The sequence below is a fragment of the Corvus hawaiiensis genome, chromosome 7 (genome assembly GCF_020740725.1).
Source record: "Corvus hawaiiensis isolate bCorHaw1 chromosome 7, bCorHaw1.pri.cur, whole genome shotgun sequence".
NCBI classification, from domain to species: Eukaryota; Metazoa; Chordata; class Aves; order Passeriformes; family Corvidae; genus Corvus; species Corvus hawaiiensis.
Window position 1 is genome coordinate 8,946,886 of NC_063219.1, and position 22,422 is coordinate 8,969,307.

A 22,422-nucleotide genomic window follows, 5' to 3' on the forward strand; every position below is an offset into this window, starting at 1 on the left:
TCAAAATTATTTTCTAGTGAACAAGTGTTATTAGTACATAAACTGTCACAACTATCCATCAAAAGATGCCCTGGAGGCTGAAACATGCTTTAAAGTTGTCTCTCTGAATTAGGGTAAGTAAATTAACAGCTTGATCTATACCTGTATAAACTGAGTCTGTTCTCATAAAAGATAAATTTTATTTTTTAGTATTATCAACATGACATATCTCCCAAGTATTATGTCTGGTTAAATTTTAAAAAAAAAAAAAAATCTGAGGCCTTACTGTCCTGACAGACTCTCCTTTACTTCCCAATCATTTTGCTAATATGCTGCCAAATTAAGAATTTTCCTTTCACAAAATTCACTCACTCTACATGAATATACACACTCTACACACACATATTTATACACACGTATAGAATCCATACAAACAGAATGAAGTATGAGGGCAGTATCTAACAAGGAAACAGTTACAACCTCCTGATCCCTTGAGTGTGCCTATGGCTACAAACAGCTTTAGCAGTCAAAAAAATTCCACCTCTGTACCCAAGACCATCACCGTGGTACCAATCATTTACAGAACTGCTCACCCAGTGATTTCCATGACAATAATTGTTCAGACAAAAGTCCTGGGGATATGAGGAATCAAACAAATGAGGGAAGGAGAAGATCCATTGAGCCACATTGTGCCATCATCTACCAAAACACCACAGTACACAACTCCCTGAACATTCATTGCATGTGTCATGCCCTCCCATATTTTCACATTAAGTTTTAAATGCATTAATTTTCTGCCAAGACCCTGATCCACAGCCTGCTACATCTCACAAAACCTGGAGATTAAACTGATACATTTTAGAATTCTTTTTTTTTTCATACTTTTACTCTGTGAATGTTGCTTAGAGGATAGCCCTTGTATGTTTTTTCCGTCCCTTCACCACAATATTCCATTTCAGAATGTAAATTCAATCCGTGTATGCTTCACACTCATTTTACTGAACATTCAAAATAGAAACCATTCACTCAATAGTTCACCAAATCTTGTACTGCATTACAAGACTGACAGCTTCTCTGGATTTGTTGTTGAAATGTCACAACATTTTATTTATCAGCAATATGATAAAATATGAAAAAGAGCATAGATTCACATTCTCATTGTCCAAATAAATTTTAGAGTAATTTAAGACTCTTTGGCTCTTAGAAGTCTGCAAATACAAATCTCAGAAAAATTCCTTTCACTCACTTTCCTCCAGGAGTAGCTAAAGGTGTACAAATATAGGAGTGGCAAATTCCAGAGGAACTTCAAATAGACTATTCTATTTAATCATATTTATCATAAAATGGTACTAATCCTTCCCTGGGGCCATGCATTTTAAAGCTATCTTTGGATACTGAGAAATTTTTGCTTGCAGGGAATGCAAACTATCATTGGCCTGATTTTTAATTTAAACTGATTTTGGAACTTGCTTGCTTCCATACCCACTCAGATGGATTCTGACATAAGCCTGAAACAACTTCTTATTTCTCAGTAGGAAAAAAAAAAGGAATTGCTTAAGCTTTCAGGCATCTCTTGACTGAGAACTCTCAGCATAATCCAAGGGTGAAATCCCATCACTGTGAAAGACCTACTTGCATCTGATGCACCCAGATTTCTAACTACTGTCCATTTTTCTGATACTGACAAGAGTTTATAAATAATTGCATTCTGCAGGAGTCTAGCAACAATTAACATAAATCTGGGGCTAAGGTACAAAAATACATACTGAATAACCCTTTTATTATCAAGGAAATACTAAATTACTATCAGCTATTTCTTATTTTCATTCTGTTGTAAAACTGATTATCAACATACAGCTATGCCAGAAGCACATATGCCAAAGAAATCCGTTTGCAAATTTGACTGCCAAAGAGCAATTGCTTTCTTAAACCTTGGGGAAATGGGAAAACAAAATCTATTGAAAACTAGAGATAAGGAACTTCATTTTCCCTCACTTAACTACAAAGACTGTAGAAGCACCAGCATAGGTTTGGTTCTATAATGGTTATGTTTCTGTTAAAATAGAAACATACATTGAAACAGTAATCTTAAATATACTTTCAGCATCAAATAAAGATGTTCGTTACTTCTCTTGGAATCAGAAAATGCCTGCATATACCATGTATATAACACTAATGGTCAGGATAAATTGGCTTAAATTCTCTGGTTTGCAGACAGCAAAAATGAAAAGGCAATGCAACTGTTGACTCAGGATGTTCATCATGTCATACTAATACTGCCTTGTGCCACTGTCTGCAAATGTCTTTCAAATCAGGTGCCTCTGTTGAACGGCACCTCTTTTTCTCGTTTCACTAAAACAAACACTGTCCTTCCTGGGAGGCTGTTGTGTAGTTTCCTTCATATTGTCTCTTGTTCAAAGGAGCCAGTTTAGAAGAAGCAAAACAAAGCAAAGATCCAGGGCTGGAAAAGATGCTCAGTCACATCTTGCTAAAGGCACACATCTTGATTTCTGCATGAGAAGCAATATAAAGACTTCCTGTAGGTAAAACTACAATGACTGCCTCTTTGAAGCTTGTCTTCAAAAGTCAAAGTCTGCTGCAAAACCTAAATCCTACTCTTGGATGGAGAGAGAAGTTTCCCTCCTTCCAGTATCCTCAGTCTGAGAGATGCCAAGCCTTCTCTGCCTTCCCTCACAGAGATTCCCAACTCCTATATAATAGTACTTCATTTTGCACTTGATACTTCTAGACGTTGTTACAAAAGAAATTTCTACCAATTTCCTCTTCAGTATTGAACTTGATAGAGAGTAAAAAATTTCTCTAAAGCCAAAATCATGCTCAAAGATGACGGGGAAAAAAAAGAAGAAAATAATTCAGCATTTCAGAGAATTTGATGGGGGTCAAACATCCATGCCAAGTAACACCCAACAGTGAGAAGTTGCTGTGTTATCATAATAACAAGATTCTTTAGATATATGCATGAAGACACTTAAACTGTGCATACTGCATGTACTTGTGCACAGGAGAGAGCCTGCAGTGGCTGGATGCTTTATTTAGGCAAGAGTTACCCATCTGTAACCGCAGGAGGGAGTTGGCAGATGGAGCTCTGGAGTTCCCTGCTGGAATCCGGCCAGGGCGCTGCCGTAACCAATTCCTCTCTTCTGAAAAGCAGACGGAGACCTTGCATGTCATACGCTAAAGCTGTTAAAGAGCACTGAGAACCAGAGACTGATTTCCTCTGCTTTGTTCTTTGCAGATCTATTTGTACCTGATGGAGGTATGTGGAAAACTCCCACCTCTCTAAGACAACAGCTTCATATATTGCTTCTGTACAAGTATGAAGAACAGTAAGGACACAATGCAGTTTTGATTCCAGTTTTTAGACCAGAATAACCTAAAAATCTTTTCACAACCATATGGCAATTCTCATTACTACTTCCAAATAACAAAAATCACACTGAATTAATGTTTTTTTAAAACTCTAAAGAATCTTAATTCTAAAATGCTTGCACTTCTAATCTTACAAACTAACATAAAATAAAAATCAAAATTGAAGGTGCAATATTTTTTTTTCCTGATTAAATATCTTCCACCAAGTGGTTTAGTGGTATATAAAGAAAGAGGAATAGCTAGTACATAAAGCAGGAAACATTTCATAAAAGGAAAGCACTTTGAAGTTCACTCAGGCTTTGTTCTTTTACGGCTTTGCTCATGTGCATCCCTAAGCAGGGAGCACAGACACAGGCGACATGGTTTCCTTCTGTTATCCTGCCTTTTTCATGGGCATGTTACTCAAGGGAAGGGATATTTAGCCTGGTTTCCAGACAGAGAGCACTTCTCTGCAAATTCCAGTCGTAGCCAAAGCATAGCATAACTGTTGCCACCTCTACTGCTCAGACACATCTTCTGTTTCACACAGAAGCTATTTGGAAAAGATGAGAGAGTTTTCAGTAGGAGCAGGGAACTTTTTTTTCATTCGGTGGAGACTAAACACAGACTTTTCTGGAACTCAGCTTTGACACTGGATGAAAGTAATAGCTGCAATCATAAAGCTGAGCTATTCTTTCAGCTCACATGGAAAACTTGTACAAAGTAAATGGCTATTTCATGAGCTTCTCAGATTGGAGCAAAAGGCATGTCATGAGTGGGTGTTAGCCTGGAGAAAGTGCTTGCTTTCTCCTTTAGCTGCTAAGCAGAGCTTATGCAATAAGATATGCTCCTCCAGAAATGTATGTTTTCCTGCTTGTAGAACCCGAAACCTCTGACTTGCTCTAATATACTGTGGTTTTCTGCCTTCTGCTTTCCAGCCAGAGAAGACAATCTACCCGATCACATAGAAAAACAACATCTCAATGGAGAAAGACGCCCTCCTCAATGTAGATTATCCAGACACGCAGTAAACTGCTCTTCATCCAAGCCCTCTCCATGCTGCACTGTGTCTGGAGCACTTGCACTGCCTGCAGCTCCCTTTCCCCACACTGGCCCTGGAGGAACACCCTGCCAGCCTCAGCCACCTTGCATTTATTGGGACACCAGCCATTCTTCTTCTCAGCTCAGTAACACTGCAATTCATGATTTTTTAAGGAAAAAGGAATAGAAAAAGCTGTACATTAAAGTCCAAAATATACTGGAAAAGAGAAATAAGCCATAGCTCACTGACCACAAAGACAAACTACTTGGCTTGGGATAACTGCTGAGGCAGCAGCCTCAGCTGCCTGGGGCAACTGGAATATTCAGCAATCATCTCCTCAGCTGGCACAGTTCACACAGAATTTTAAGGAAACACAAACCAACAGTTCACTTTTCTTTTAAAGCTACAAGGGAAATTGCAGTGGACTTCAATTCAAGAGCAGCTCAGACAACATGAATCTAAGAATAATAATCTTATCAGCTACTTCCAGGCAAGACACATCTTTTATTTGTATTAAAAATGCAATTGAGAAATCAAAGTTTTAGAGCAAAGTCCTTTCAGTGTTGTTACAAGAAGTGACATCCCTAGGCACAGATAAAAGTTTGCAGCTTGAGCTGGCCACAAACTTCTTGCAGACGCTGTTTTACACACCTACCTGTAATGTCCCTTTTATGAATGCACTTATAGATAAACAGCAAGGCACTTCCAACTTACATAAAAGCTCTCTCTTTTATGAGAGAGAAAGTGCTCTTGGGACAGTGTTTGTTAACACTTTAAGTCCAAATATTTTCCAGACTGCAAACCCAGTTAATATTAATGAAAAATGTACCTAAAGCATGAAACACACATGTATTTCAATTCTATGCATATATGTAAATATGATATCTATTTATATAATGTTTAGTAAAAACCCACAAATATTTAGGACATTTAATCTGCAGTATGCTACTTGGATGAATAATCTATCCTCACATCCTTGGAATACCAGTATATATGAGTTTATAATATCTTAACTTTATGTCCTTCTTGGCTTGTCTACTGCTAGATCACATCACTGTATGTATGTAACTTGTCAGCAGTTACATGTCTACAGTCACCAAAGGGTTAAGTCTGATGGAGCAGAAAATATTTTACAAATCAGAAAGCCTTTATAGTGTGCTGTTCATGTTGCAGGGACTCTTCAAATTGCTTCCAAACAGTGCTATTTTTATAATGCCTTCACAAAAGCAAATCCTATCCTACCCATTCACAACTTCAGTGCAGCTTTAGATGAAAACTGGATGTGTCATAAATCAATCTTTGCCCAAACTGTTGAACAAAAACTCAGATACAACTTCAGATAAAGCATTAAGGAGGTCAGGACAGGAATTGTCGAAGTCCTCTCCAGCCCTCCTTTTTAAACTCCACTCTTGCTGTCTGTGGGAACTGTTCATCCTAATTCCTGGAGGGTTTTGGTTTTCTTTTTTTTCCTCAGTAAGTTAATTAGAACATGAGCAGCCATTCACAAACAAAACCAAGAAGTACTGACTGCTACCAGAGGCTCAGGAGCAAAAGGGAAGAGTAGCAAGGGAGGACCAGGAAGGCAGACACTGCAAATGTTTTTGTTGTTCCTGTTACAGTTCCTTCATTACCGTTTTACTTGGTCTGACATGACTGAATTTTTCTACTGCTTTTCTGAAGCAATATTCCAGACCTGCATGGGGCCTTGAAGTTTCCCCTCTGTCAGTAACATACAGCACTTCTGCACAGCAATAACCTGGAACTACTGCCAATACCCAGCAGAAGGAGAGTCATACCTACAGTATTAATTTCTCCCATATAGTTTCCACTGAATAATTCATAGACAGGTCTTTGTCTTTCATACCCAAGCGATGCTCCATCAGCTTTTTACAGACTGAGGGAAAGGTGTCCTTTTACTCCTCTCTAGAGTATCTGTGGAAATTTGAGCCAGGGCAAAGTGCCAGACATCAGAAAACCCTGAGACCACTGCCCATATGGGTTTTCGATGCGTTACATCAAAGGCACTTAATTCACAGCTTAACTCTGAGAGTTAGATTACTAATACATAGCATATAAGAAGGGAATTAGAGTCATTTACAAGTGCCTTTTTAAAATTTTTCTTCCAATTACTGTAAAATTAGTTGTCAGCAAATGTCACCCAGTAAGCGATAAGCACCTCAAGGTGACAACAGTTCCCATACCACTGCCAAGAAGGGGCGTGGGGCAGGCACTGCTTCTTTGGGATTTGGCATTGTGTTCACTACTGCATTCCCCTCTCCGCCTTTCTAATTTTGCACTATTCTTGTCCTACAGGCATGGAGTATTTATAAAACTTTTTCACCCCAAAAATACACTCTAGAACATCTATTAAATTTCACTTTTCCAAGGATGTTCAGGGAAATAGTCTGGTAACAGTTTAACCCACTGTGAAAACAAACCCCTTAATAACAGGCAAATTTTTTGGTTTTTCAGCTTAATCTAAAAAGAGCAATTGGACTGCAGAGTTTTAGGAAGTATATTCTGTTGACTTATACATTTATTAAACTGGGGAACTCATGATTTGGCCACTGTGAGTTTTCACATTTGCATTAAAAATAGCATATCATGGGTTTATAACACTATAGACCCTCAGGTTTGAGTTGTTTTTGGGTTGGGTTTTTTTGGGGGTGTGGGGTGCATGCATTTACTTCTTTATTAAAACTATAGAACACCGAAATCAGCATTTCAGTTGGTTTGGAATTTTGTTGTTGCTAGAGGTTTCTTTTGGCTGTTCCTCTCTTTACAAGTTCTCTCATAATTTTTCATCAGTGTAATTATTAAAACAGTGTTAGATCCTTCACCACAATTTATTATTCATTTTCCCATACAGTGCTTTTAGAAGCTACAAATGAAGCTGCTTTCTGAATGTTCCAGTCATTGCACAAGCTTGCAGGTAGCCATGCAGCCCTTTCCCAATACTCTGATGTACTCTGGGAAGTTTTCAAAGAATAGGAGTTCAGTGTTCCACTACAGCTGAATTTGAATGGGAATACCTCACTATACAGCTGTGAAAATCTTCCTCATAAAACCCAGTAGAATTTAGAAGTGCTTTTGAAATAAGTCACCTAGTTAAAAACACAAAACCTTATTTTTTTTTTAGAATAAAATTTCCCAAAACCAAAAAAACATGTTTTTCAATAAAACATGAAATTTATGTGAAAATTATAGTCTAACAAATATGGAGGAAATGGTTGTATGAAAAAAAAAACCCAATACTTTTTTAGAGAGATAACAAAGTTTTTCTTCTCCTTTCCCATGTATCATTTGGTCTTAAACTCCCTTTTAACAAGCCTCTTCTCTTTTCCCTTCTGCTACATAACTTAGTAAAGAATCCAAACTACCTGATGAGAATCACAGCTAAGAAAAAACCCCACACATCTGTGCAGCATGGAAAAGCATCAGTCCTACAGTGACTTACTTCAATGCTTTAAGTGCCTGTTAAATTAAAATTCCTATGAGAGGAGAGAGGGAACAAAAGCACATGAATTCAAGCTTTATGAGCATAAAGTTTAGATTTTTTTGCTCAATTTTAGAGAAATACAGAACAAATTCATACAATTTTAACTCTACAAGTTTTCTAGCAGGCAGAAGTTGCAAGGACTACATTACTGTGACTGATGTTACAAATGAGACTTCTTCATTCTGCCAATTTTAAATTACAGTTTTTGTGGAAGCCGTAAGAACCATGTACCAAAAACAGGATTCAGTGAAGCACCTGCGCCCAAGTGTAGTTGCTACCATTCTTTAATCATTCCAGGGAGCATCTCTGTCACAAAGCCAGGAAGCCAAAGCAGAATTCAAGATGTTAAGAAAACAGACTTCAAAGGCTAATGCAAACAATTTGTGCAAGCTTTACTGTTTTCAGAATTATTAAAACACAACCATTCTTAGATACTGCTCATATAAAATGCCCAATTATACCTTTATGACTTACAAAACTCTATATAAACAGGTATGTTATTTTGATCCAAAATATCACACCTGTAAAATCATTTTGTTGGGTAAACACAGTTCAGTAACACCACACATGCCTGCACAGAGGAACTCAAAGAGGCATTTTAGATCACCCTTTGAAAAACTGGTCACATTTTTTGTGCCACGAATGCTGGCACATACAAAAAAAATGTTACTAGTTACTGATTTTATAGTTTTTACCACCGATTCCTTAGTGTTCTAAACACTGGCTGATTTACCAGCCCCAGAGGCACAGGGAATTTGCCTGTGGGGTTTTGTGTGTCACATCTCTAATTCATAAACTTCAGGAGTTGGCCTGTAAGACCCTGTTCTCAAAAATTTTAACGGAAAACAATGAAAATTTCCCTCCTCAAGATTTATCACAACAGTAACTGACATCTCTGAAGAGTTCTGTTGGTTCAAGTAAAGATACACCAGGTCAGAACTGATATTTTCAGTTATCTTGCCTTGGTGGCAACACCACCCACATTCCTCTAGATTTCTGGAATCTAGAGGATTTGGTAATTTTTACCAAGTGGTCCCGTCCTATCACATAAGTAGAAATCCCAAAAAAAAAAAAAAAAAAAAAGTAGAATTTTGCAGCAGAGCTCTTTATGGTTATTTCAGAAAGATAAAAGGAAATGTTTTAGCAATTTCTATTACTGCTCTAGTTAATACCTACCAATTTTCATTTTTGTCTATACATGCAGGCAAGATTTGAAACGGCAGATACTCTGTCACATATAAGCTCTATGAGGGCAAACATCTCAAAAATCGGGTTAACAGATATATATACTCAGGTGGTAGGTTTTTGGATTTTTTGAGGGGGGGATTAGTGTAGAATTTTGGTTTGATGGGGTTTTTTGTTGTTGTTGTTTTTAAAGCAAGCAAAGTACCTAAGCAATGAAGCTACCTTACTCACTTCTCAGGAACGCAAAGAGATCAACTCCTCCACTTGACTGTTGATCCATTTTGTTCTTTCATTTAAGATGTTGCACATTTAGAAGTCCAGGTCAGAAACACCACATTCAAGGGTTACTTCCTCAAGATCTTAGTGAAGGCTACAATTCACCTACCCTGAACCTCCAGCTGACACAGCTGTGCGCTACTGGAGAAGGTTTCTTCTGACTGCTGGTCAGAAGAAAAGCTCCTACACTACCTGGCACACTTTTTCAACTCCACCTAGTACCACCTGGTTTGTGAGTTAACCTCTTAGCAACCTGGATGATTCACAACTGTCATTAAGATTTCTTTTTGCTAACAAGTGAGCACCTATTTCTTGGCTGCTGTGAGAAATAATCACAGAAACGTAATCAGCTGCAAATGCAAAGCCAGCTTTTTAATTAACATTTTGCCATAATTGGTTGCTATACCTTTTCAAAGCTGTCTTTTCTCAGCAGTTAATTATTCTTAAAAAGACACACCTTTCAGGCATAGGTTTGCTAAGACATTACCCTATTTGAAAAAAACAATCTCTCAAGTAACCTCTAGTGTTTAAAAAAGAACAAATTTTTAAAGGGTAGGGTTTAGCACAGAAAGCCCCATTTAACAGTGGAATACATGAAATGCAGCTTTTTAATACAACATTCAGATCTTTATTTTTAAGTGCCATTGAGAGCTGTTTTTACTTGAGATCAGTGACTCTTCTCTTTCATCCACCACCACATGGAAGTGAAAGCTGGAAGAATACAGTACGTACCATAAATACAGAAAGGCATCAGTGCCCTTGGATTCAGCTCAGTGAAGTCATAGAGCAATATTTTGTTAAACGTGTTCAAGTAGTTAATTTTAACTGGAAAAGGGGGGGAAAAAGCCAAATTAATGTTAACAATGTAAGGCAGCTAACCTTTTACAGAAATTGAGCTCTAGCCTTTCCAGAAGCTGGTAGTATTAAACATGAGTAACTCAGCCTCAATAAAACCATTTCTACTGCACACTCTGATGGAGTCTTAAATATTTTAAGAATATAATAAGAATCACAAAATATTTCTGCTACTTACTGCATGCAATCTCTCCTTCAGAATAAAGACTCCATCACTCAGATCCAATCTTTTTCATCAAAATAGCTCTTTCTTGCCAAGTAGATCAAATCTGCTGATAAAAATTTCCAGTTACAACATTATATTTTAAAAATTACACATTCTGTTTTCAAACAACTGTGCCTTCCCCTGTGTAATGATTGTTGCATAGACATGTTTATGCATACAAGACAACTTTCAGGACTTGGATCAGGAGACCTGCTCCTTTTATACCACACAATAAACCCATCATTGTGATTGCTGAACTTTGTCCCAGCAGATGGATATTGTGTTTTACATGGAACACGGTACAATCTTAAATCTGGCTTTATTTGACAGGATTTTGTCTGCAATGTGGACAGGATAGCCCAGCAACTGAGGCTGGGCTATGGCCAGAAACAGTTGGACTAAAACCCAAACCTGACATCAATGGAATGCCCAGGTACAGCCTGGCTGCCCACACAGACCTGGGCAGGTTCTGTGCAAGAGCAGGTGACTGGTACAGCCTGAACAATGGCACTCATACTGTGTTCAAAACCAGAACAAAACTAAAATTGGCATTTCTCAGTTTATAAAGTCTTTCAGAGGGCGGAGTAAAAAACCGTTCAAATAACAGCATTTTATTGTCTGTTTAAATGTCTTTTAGATCTGCCCTTAGACATCTGACGTGAATCTTAAGATAGGTAGATAAATACCTTCATTAACTTGGATTTAATCATTCCATGATTCTAAATCTCAGGTTGCTTGTCTGCCAATGTACAACACTTATGATGAATTCCCAAAATTAGAAAAATACAAAGAAAATTATACATTTTCATAGTTTATGAAATATAAAAACATTCAGTTTTACTTCTTATAAGAAATCATGCTGTTTGATAGAGTAAATTACAAGGTATTTTAAACTGAGATAGAGTTTATGGAACCGCTGAAAAGAACTCTGTTGATGGACTGGACAAAGCTGTCTTATAGAAGCATATTGCTGAAATCCATTACCTCCTCAAAATGTGGGGAGCCAACACTGATGCCATGGTTACAGAAACCCGGTAGTGGTGAACCCACAGCTCCCAAGGCCTCATTATCCATGCTGAGGGAGTACATGTAATAAAACGTCATTTTCTGTAACTGGTTTTCAATTAAGGGTTATTATTGAAAATGCTGTATGAGAACTAAGTCTTAATCTAATGTCTGCTATATTCCTGGTAGGTTTTTATACTTTTAAAAATTTTATGTCACAGCTGCATACTTTACTTGGGTTGTCCATTTCTGCAAACAGATCACTAACTTCCCACAGTGCAATACAGAGGTTTTGTCAACACATTGTTCCACGTATCAGCATGGTCAGATTTCTTTTCCAAAATAAAATCTTTGCAAACGGGTAAATTAAATCAGGCTGAGCATGGCAATCTGTGCAGTGCCAGAGAAGGGTCACACTGCTGGCACACAGAGTCAAGAGCCAGCCAGGTGATGCCTGCCTGGTTTGCTCAGTGCCCGACCTCATCCAACACAAGCTCATGGCAGGGACAAGGAAATGAACTGCCACATGAAGAACCCAGTAAGAGGCACAGATTTAGTCAACTAATTTAAAGTAAGCTAGATAGAATTCCCTAGTGTTCTTAGAACTGAAGTGCAGAAAAAACACTGTTCTGCAACTGAAGTGAATGGAAAAATGCTAAGAAAGCCAGGACTGGACAAGACTTGTGAGTCACTACAGAGCTATCCAAAGGGATACAGAGGTCGTCCACTCACTAGAATGTGGGCTGAAACAGTCACTGATTTATTTTCCAAGAATCCCAATAGAGGCACTCTCAGGGGAGCACAAGACAAGAGACTTTGCCATGGTTGCAGCTACAAAGATGACTACAGTTCAGAAATTCTGGCAAACTTGAGATGCTACAGTAGGAAGTCAAAGCTGTACTCTCAAAGTTCTGAGAATGCAAGCACAGAGCAGGAAGCAAGACTTTACAATGGCATAACTGCTAGGAAAGCTTGGGAGTGGTAAATGTGTTTATTAAGTGATTTATTCATATGCATTCTTTTCAAAGTAAATATCAAGGTTTAGTGTTTGAGACTCATATTTTATGACTGAGTGTTTATAGACGGATTTGGACATCTCTCTCTGAATTACAGGGTAGTGGGCATGGAAGGAATATAGGTAGTGTTACATTTACTGCTGTACTCAGAATTCAGCTCCCCTCTTTCATTCCACAGAAGTGGTGAATCCCAATTGCCTTTTTCAGGCTAGGGAAAAAGACAGCCATGTAGGACTACTTGATGAAATGAAAAATTCAGAACATAAAATTTGATATAAACCAACCTTTCTGCTTTGGGTTTTGGAACAGTCTGAACTAGGTTAATGTAAGCACTAATAATTGTCTTTATTATTAATTTGAAATCAATTTCTGAAATCTACCTCTAAGGCACTAGATGATTTAATTTAATTATATAAACTGCAATTAAACTAAAACAGAACTTTGGCTAGCTACTACTTTCCTCTTCCATAATTTAAAATTGAAACATTTAATCTGCCTGGCAGAGACATGTTTTGTTTACCAGTATCCCTAGAAGCCACCAAGTTCAATCTGACTCTAAGTCCCGAAAATCCCCTGGTCTTTGACCCCCAGCAAGATGGCTTTATGTGCAACCCAGCCACCTTAATAGCAGGGGGATATAGCTCTGGAAGCTCTACTGATTGTATCTGCAGCACATGGAACTACACAGTAAGGAAACTCTGACAGAAACTGGGCAGAAATAGTAGAAATTACCTTACGTGACATCATAAAGCACAGGCCCCATATAATTAAATGTATAAAAACCACAGTTTTACATTAGGAATTGGGAAAGGCAATGGAAATACAGCGTGTCAATTTTTTTATTTATGAGAGATTTAAGGCTGAAGACAAAACCCTGCAATTTAGGTGCTACAAACTAATGACTTATAGAAATGATCAAAAGTGATTAAGTCACTTTTTGTCAGCTGATTTTGTCACTCTCCTGTCTGCCCCAAATTCACCTTGGGCATTATTTTCATTCTCAAAACTCAGTTTTGTGCAACACATAGGTTATTTACCTGCTTTATCATCCTTAAGTAGAATGAACAAGACCCATAATTGACTTTCCCTTCCTTGAAACCTTCTGCTGTCAGTAGCATTTTTTCAGTGTTGCTAAAGGGAGGGCTGTATCACAGCAGCCATGCTAAAGGTCACTGAGCTGTGACTGAGAACTTTCTTGGTGCTTCCATTGCTCCACAGACCACTCTCTCTGCTTAATTCAGATGCCTGGGTTATCACTGATCATTGTTTGATGAAGGTTCTTATTCAGAGGTAAGAAAAATAGAATGAAATTTAAATTATGACCAGGGTCTCTATCCTCCCATGACTTAAATCATGTTTAACCATTAAAGCAGAGGTGATGTTTTGCAGCGACAACCTTTTTCCTTTTTATGATAACATGTCACCATCCTGTAACATTTTTCATGGTGTATGTATTTTAAATGGGGAAAGTAATAACAAAACAGTATCAAATCACTATGCCAGATGTTGATGTAGTTGAAGAGGAATCCCAGAGATATAGACTGGAAACTACAGTCCATCTAGGAAGCCAACCTGGAAAACATGACTAGTGCTGTGGGTAATGCTGGAGTTCGAATATCTGTATTTTCTTCCAGAAATGAAAAAACTCACACCCTGGAATTTTTTAAAGCTACATATATCAATGCATGGTCTGAAAATGCTGTGAGCTTTTACATTATATTTTCTGTCTGCTTTTTAAACTAACTTCACTTTGAGTGTAGACATGACCCTTCATTTTTGTCTAGAAAAGATTGCTAATAGGATTTTAGTTAGAAATGTGCAGTTTAGAAAATATTATCCTGTGTTTTGCATCAACTGTCTATACCAAGATGGGAAATATTAATCATTGTAGCAGTCTGCCACACACAAATAGATTATTTTAACAGATGTGTGATTTAAGTAAAACTCTGAGCTCATGATGTAAAATTTGGAGTAAATCCAGTACAAGGAAAATAAAGCACAGAACTAATTAAAGGAAGAAATGTGAGAAATAATTGTGCTAAACATTCTTCTTATTCTTGCCTTTTTAGGAGGACACTATGCTGGGCAACCTTGGGGAAGGAGAACAACTGTCTGCTCCCTGAGGAAAAAATGGGGAAGAGAGTCATCAGCCCTCACCTCTGGAAAGCTGAGTCCTGCTCAGTCATTACTTGCACACAAGAAGAGAAAGAGTGAGTGTAAAAATTCTAGACAATGGCTCAGTGCCTACAAAGAGGCATTCTTCTGCCTGACTTGCACTGCTGGTTAGATTTATGATCTGAGACACAAGTAGATCACTTGCATGAAAGTCAAAAGGATATTCTTTTCTAACTTGATGCAAAAACCTACAGGAACAGATAGAAAGTTCTTAAACTTCAATAGGATTTGGATCTGTGACATTGAACTAGAAGATGACAACTTTTTTCCCCTGGATAAAACACATAAAATCCACACAAATGAAAGCTCTTCAGTTTTTTCAGTAAATCAGGACAAAGATTCTTAAAGAAAGACAATCCTTTTTAGTACTCAAAATATTACTTCATCTCTCAAAACATTATTAACATACCATTTCCATAACATCAGTTGGTCTTACTACCACCAAAAAGGAAAATTTCAGTAAATAGAGTATTTAATTTGCAGTCTTACTACACAGCTAGAAATACACTAACAGGTTGTAATTCTTCAAGAATTATAAGCTATAATATGTGCTGTGGCTACTTTTTGGCTTCTACATATTTATAAAATAGACCAGTATTTCCATTTATTAACCAAGTTATTACAGCTTTAACATATTTTAGATTACTCTTGTCAGAATATACTCAAACAACTGACGACTTAATTTTATTTTGTGGAAGGCCTTAGAAGTGCCAGGCAAAGTTTATGTCATAACAGCATTATGGTGAGAACAGGAAATAGTAAGAGAGAAGTGAGTGTGACAGGTGGGACTGCAAATCGTAGACAGAACTACAAAGTAATAAGCAGATAGGATGATTAAGCAATATAAAATTAGAATTAATCTCCTGGCTAAATATTATTGGGTATTTGAGATACCTCCAGGTTGACAGGAGTTATAAAGAGGGCCCCAGGTAGGGGTTGGGGTTTGGGGCAAGGGTAAGGGGTTTCTTCTTGTAAGGATAGTTTATGAAACAGTGTATGAAATACAACTTTTAAATGGACAATACAAATATCCAGATCCTTTCTTATTCATAGCTACATATTCCAACCTAGAAACTCATTTGAAAAAGGGAGTGTCAGAGAAAATATCTTTACTTATTAGAAGTGAATTAAATTTGTACTGTGAAATGGAGTACAAGTAGGATTAATTTGGATGCAAACATCCCAGAAGCAACCTCTACAACTTATAGAACACTTTGTACTTTTCTTGCAGAAAAACAGACTTTTGGATGTGAGACAAATTGAGCTGTCATTGAGGTGAGTTTGCAAAAGGTATGTAACAACATCCATAATATGATATAGACTTACTCTTCCTTGGGGTTTTTGTTTGTTTGTTTGTAGAGCTTGGTCCATCTCCTTCCCCCCCCCCCACCCCCCCACCCCCCCCCAAAAAAAAGGATGGAAATCTTAATATTTACAAAAAAGCCCAAGTTTGTAGGGATTCGCACCTCTAAAAAGAAAATTTAAAAGACCTGATATAAATATTCACATACATTCACAAAAAAGGTCAGTCTATTGTTAGTCACTATCTCCTTTTAGAGGATGTCAGCATCAAATAGCACCTGCTAATACTTCAATATTTTCTAAAGTTCCAGTGTTCCCATTCCTTCATGTCCTTTTGCTCTCTGTTCAGATCCTGGGGTATGGCAGGATAGGGAGTACCCTTTATTCTCAATTAGGGAAAAAGCTTCTTTTTTTCATATCATTCATACCCTAATTTACATCACAAATATGAATTAGAATTTTTCCAACAAAAATATAAACCAGCAAAGCATGTATGTAAGGGCACATAGAGCTCTTATTTTTAATATCCATTATCCTGTTTTTTCAAGGTAATAGGACACAAGAGATAAGAATGAAATACATTTCTAGCTAAGATCACTTTCTTATTTCTATTACAAATCACACTTAGGAGAATAACAGGAAATTTCCAGTTCACTTCTATGTTCTCTTAAAATTTCATCTATTTTGACTCTGTGGTCTAGATATGTTTTCATACTTTCTCTTGTTTTTTTTCCAGTAATTTATTCTAATACAAACATTAGTTCAGCATTCCTTTCAATCAGAGCAATGTTCCTATTCTCTCACAGTTAGTATTCTCTCTTACCAAAAAGATTTCTTTTTTCAGTACTACTAAGCTGAAGTTACTGTTTTGCTTTTCTTTACCTTCTCCCTCCTCTGAGGGCCTAATGCAAAACGCATTTTTGTAAGTTGATAGTAGAAAGTATCAATTTTTTAGTAGCAATTGTAGAAAAATTTATCAAGATCTATTAAACAATAAGATATCAATCGCATTAAGTCTTAAGCACTTAAATGATGTCCATAACCCAAGGTACTGCTTGCTGTATTCCCCTTGATGATCAGAGATGAACAGGAACCTCTAGAGGCAATTCAAGGCACAGAAGGTTTTACTTAGGTTCACTTAAATGACTTCAAAAGGCTGTATACTCCCCTCGAAAGTGAGGGTCTCAGTCAATAAATAGCATCCCTAACCCTGAACTGTGACTCTCCCATTATGCAGGAATGCCATCCTTTACCAGCAGTGCTGGCCAAACATGCTGGCACCAGGTTTCACATCACTGTGGCCATTAAAAGCAAAGCCAGCCAGCATTTGCTTCCATTACACAGAGTAACTTTTCCCTGGCAAAGTTATGTGAAAAGCTCTTTCAGCCCATAGATCACAAGAAGCCAAGAATTCTCTACAATCCTCCCAAAGGTGAAACACAGAATCTGACCCAGAAATAAGTTTCAGTCACTGGCCTCAAAACATCTGCCTTCCTAGTTTGCCCAAACTCCTTTTTCCCACATACACACACTGCAATGGGTTGAGTTGGCATCATTTGTGTCATTCATTACATCAAGGACTATTATTCACTTACAATAATGACCATTTATTTCTTTAGGTTATGAGGCATCTTGGTAAAGCTAATATATTTATCTTAGTCTGCTCTTTGTAATCACTGTCTAGTAAAAATAATTTGCTTGTAAACAATTAGCACAACATAAATGCAAAATCTGTGAAGATTTCCACAGGCTGCACTTTCAGTATAGTTACAGCAGCTGGAGGTAAAATACAACTAGAATTGGCTATATAACAACAGTTCATATTAACTGAGCAAAATGGCTATTGTTTTGTTGATACAATTTATCAAATCACTTTTTTAAGCAATGGTTTTATTTTTAAAATAATCCCTTAACCAGAAAGCAGCTCTCATCTATAATTCAATTGTGGACGATGACTCCTCACAAGTAGGCTCTCACCATCCAGCCTTGTTGAAGCGCTTGGAGCCCCTGGGGCAGAGGGGGACACACAGACGTGCCCGGCCCTGTGCCCGGTTAGCACAGGCCAACACTGACATCTGGTGCCAGCAGAGCCATTTTACACGGGGGCAAAGATCCCACTTCACACTGCACTGAAGAGTTGCTAGTTTGACACTAAGACAAATCAGCATCTCCTGTTCAGAACCAAACCACAGCAGAGTCTGACTGTAGGGAAAAGAAATGAAACAGTAAAAGTGCCAGGGACATACTTAAAGCCAGGAGAAGAAAATGAGAGAACATTTGTAATGTTTTTTCTGTAATGCACTTTTTCCAAAATGGTGCTACTGGCTATCGTACCTCAAGATAATTTTAGCTACTGCTAAAATAGAGATCTCTATTTTTGTGAAAACAGTATTAGGGTTATCTGTGCCAGGATGAGCAGAGTTTGCACACTAGAAAAAGCAGAAGAGTTGTTTCATTCTGAAAGCAAGGGCTTAGATTGTGGCTGGCACGAGCTTACCTTGCTTGAACTGCTACAACCACTACATGTCCCATTTTCTGGGCTGGAGAATCCCTCTGTGCCAGCATTTTCTGGCTACTTGCCCAGAACAAACTGTCCCTAGGCAATGGAGCATTGAGCCCAATCTGTATCAATGAGTCTAGCACAGTTAAGGCTTGGGGTGCAATATTTACATGCACACGTAATGTCCATTTCCTTGTAGGCCACAGCCTTTCACTACCAAGAATATCAAAGACAGGCTGACACACCAGAGAGGATGATCCCAATGGTATTTAAAAGACTTTTTTCAAGCCTATGAAGAACCAATTACAACAGAGTATGACTGTCTTACCTACTAAGAAACTAAGCTTTTACACTGCACTTAGTTCTGCTACCAGCTGTTAGCTTGAATGTGTCTGTGCGAGATGCACAAACCTGCCCCAATTACAAGCCAACCTCACTGTTCTCTCATGCAAGTAGCCAACAGAGAACTATTTCCAAAGTGTAGCTGTTCCACGCAGCAAAACACTTTGCAACATGTCCTTGTTCCCCTAAGGCACTCTGCAGCCAGCAAACTCTTGTAATAATGTTATTTGCAAGAACAGACTTGGAAAAAAATGGCTTTTTATTATTGCATCTTTGTGCCAGTGCAGACAGCATCCTGACTTACCAGATGTTTCTTATTTCTTTTTTCTAAGCTGCACTTTGGTATTTCTAGAATTGAAGGTTTCAGACAAAGAGGTTTCTGTTACCTTAAGAAATCCAATTTAACACTGCCTCAGAAATCTGTGATTACATGAGTAAAGCCTGATTGAGAGAAACACACCAAGCCTCCATCCAAAGAGAACACTTTGGATAACTTTGTAACCCCACCTCCTTAAAAAAACACGGAAACAGTAATAAGCTCTGCAAGTTCCATGAATGGAAAAGCATTTGTTTTGTGAAGTTTTGAGGTTTTGGAACATAGAGTTTCCTTGTGTTTTTTCTTAGATTTTTTTTTCTTTTTTTTATTTTATAATCGAGACAGTCAAAAATACTGAAATCCCAGAACAAGGGATACTGAAATCCCAGAATCCAAGGGACTATATTTTGTAGGGAAAAACACTATTCAGGATTTTGAATGTATGTGCAGGGAAGGAGGTGCAATAGCAACAACTAAAATTAAAGTACAATTTGCCTGATCAGTGCCAAGTGTTACTGACTAGTTTTCACTCCATTTTAATTAATTAAGGTTTCAAGACCTTTATTTAAGTACCACAGCTACTTCAGCAGATGCGTGGCTGAGGTTTGCAATTTTCCTGCTTGCAGGAGATGCCAGGACATTTCAGTTCTCTAATCCCTAATAAGCAGCAGCTTCTGCTGTAAGGAAATATGAGCAAGTATAGAAGGCACACAGTTTACAGCACCTTATTTTACTGGTTGCTTTTGCAATTCAGTATGTGGTCACTACAAGAATTGCACTTGAATTATGGATGGTCTCTAAGCCCTACATTAGGAGTGTGCATTACTTTTAAAAAATAACTGTAAATCAAAGAATGTGGAAAACAAGGTGAAACTCTCCTTCTCTAGATAATAGATAAGATGGAAGGAATTCACTGTGGGAGGGGAATTAAAGCAATTCAAGCACAGTAGCAGACAGCTGGGCAAGAAGCAATGGCAAATAAAGTTCCCACAGCTACTATAAAAGCTCACCATGCAGTTTATAATTTCAAATCATGTTACATTGCAGTAAAGACTGTCCTTTTTGCTTTATTTTCTATCTCACTTCCAGATTTTCATCATCAGACTAACAGCTTATTCAACCAGAATGGATTGTTTTCCTATTCACTGGCCTGCAACACAAACAGCTTTACTGCTTGGCTAACTACAACATGTTGCAGTTGCCCGCTCAATGCCAAAAGAAAAATCTTTTTTTTCTAATTATGCCTTTACTGACTGCTAATTGACCTCTACATCTTTACATCTCCTACTAAGTATGGCCAAGGAGAAACCAGGTTCTCTGTGATACAACCCACAGGCATAGTGAAACAAAGCCTCCCTACAATTTCAAAATTCAACATTATTGCATGACAATTGATAATAATGCACTGAACTACAAATTCACATTTCTTCCATATACTTGCAATATGAAATTTATATTTTTCTTCTGCCAGTATGTGTTAAAATTCAGGACCCATCATTATACAATTTTAGATTTGGGCAGTCTCTCTGTAGTAAATAGTACCCTGTCTGACTGTAAAACTTCAATGTAGTCATTTCTGACTTCTTCAAGCTCTCAGTCATGCTCCTTCTTTTTCACCTTTTCCCATCCTTTCCATAGTTAGGACAAGGGGATTCCTGGCATGCTCTTATAAACCCAGGTCTCTGGAAAACAACTGTAAGGACTAGGGAGGGGTTTGCACTGTCACACAGGCACTTCCAAAACATCCTCGGTTTTGGGGCCTGTTGGGGCTTAATACTACACTGTTTTCAGACTTCAAATAAACCAACTAGAAAAAAAATGGTTTCTACAAGAAGATCTAAGAATTTAATGAATACTAAATTGATTCCTGTGTACAATGTCAGCAAGTGTCTGTCTTTGAAGAATTTCCAATCACAGAAGCAGTCCAAGCTTATTTCTGCTCCAAGCCCTTCTCATCACAGTAACTGTAACACACATTCAACTACCAGAATAAATATTTTTTCACTCATCTTGTATCTCCTCCTTATTCTGCTACAAAACAAGAGCCTGCCCTCCGACCAACATCAATTTGCACAAAATTTTTGCTTTTGTGTAACCTTTCCTATCCAGCATAGCTTGGAGCACCAAACTGGCAGTGTCTGATCCCCCTGCACTGGCTGCTCTCCCGGCTGCAGCAAACACCTCACCAGCAGCTCCAGGAAAGGTGAGAGCCATGGGATGGCCCCAGGAACTGCAGTCTGCACCAGGACGGGTTTGTTCCCTGGGCAACGGCACAATGCCAGAGTGAAAAGTTTGCCCTTCCCAGCAGTAACCAGCATGAAGGCCTCGCCAAGGAAAGGTTTGAGTTTCCACTACTGTCAACCAGAACCCTTTCACAGGCACTGTGAAAGCAAGAGAGGGATTGCTGCTCCCTCTGCAGTCTCTACAGTGGGACAGTTGACTTCTGAGTAAGAGGTTATTAAACAAGATACACATGTAGTATCTAAAAGGGTTTACAGGAGAAATAATAATCTTACTGGGACCAACTTCAGTCTATTGTGCTTATTTTTTAAGCAGTTTTACCAATTTCAGTTAAACCTGATATTGATATACACAATGAAATTGTTAATCTTCCATTGTTTTCACTGGGATATGATTTTAACCTGCGATGTAGCACTTGGTATCAACTGTTCCACACATTAATGTGTGTGAAAACACACACATGCTAATTTCTCAGCATTCTGGATGGGTTTTACAGCAAGACAGCTCCAGCTGTACATACAGAAAACTAGCCAGCTCACAGACCCCAAGGAGTGATTGGAGTCTGCTTTCAAACCAACCTTGTATACATATGCAGAAGCCTCAAGATAGCTTATGATACTGCCTGAAGTTTGTGCTCTGGGCACCCAAGAAGCTCAGACAAGTGTGGAAGCCTGGAACATCCTACATGAGGATCATAAAAATAGACAGACTCAGACCCAGACACACTGCCTTCAGAAGCTGCCTGTATGCAGAGAAATTGTTCTTGCACTTCTACTACCACCTCCTTGTATCACCCACCTTGCTCAGAACTACTTATGTTACATTCTCAAATTTTTTTTCTAGATCTCTGCTGATTCCTTACTTAGCCACCATGTAGCAGCAGCTATTTTTGGCTACTTACCCAAAACAAATCCTAAAAATGCAGATACGTGCCTCCAAAACCTTCTCTCAACAGACCATGCATTCCCTAATGCACACCTGTTCAAGGGTAATTTGTTACAAGTGCACATAAATCTACAGAATTACCAGGCAAAACCAAATCTGCTGCCCTTGCAAGCTTTTCACCCTGAAGTCAAACACACAGCTTGCTTGACAATGTAAAATACCTTTTTTTT

General features: G+C 38.1%; 1 protein-coding gene across 1 annotated transcript in view; it reads right to left on the reverse strand.

The window, feature by feature from the left end:
• The window catches only part of COL5A2 (collagen type V alpha 2 chain), a 134,676-nt gene extending 124,223 nt beyond the window's left edge, over positions 1–10,453 (reverse strand). The window contains exon 1 of the mRNA XM_048308700.1: positions 10,384–10,453. The gene's annotated coding sequence lies outside the window, so the exon portion shown is untranslated. The remainder of the gene's footprint in view (positions 1–10,383) is intronic.
• Between the last annotated feature and the right edge of the window lie 11,969 nt (positions 10,454–22,422).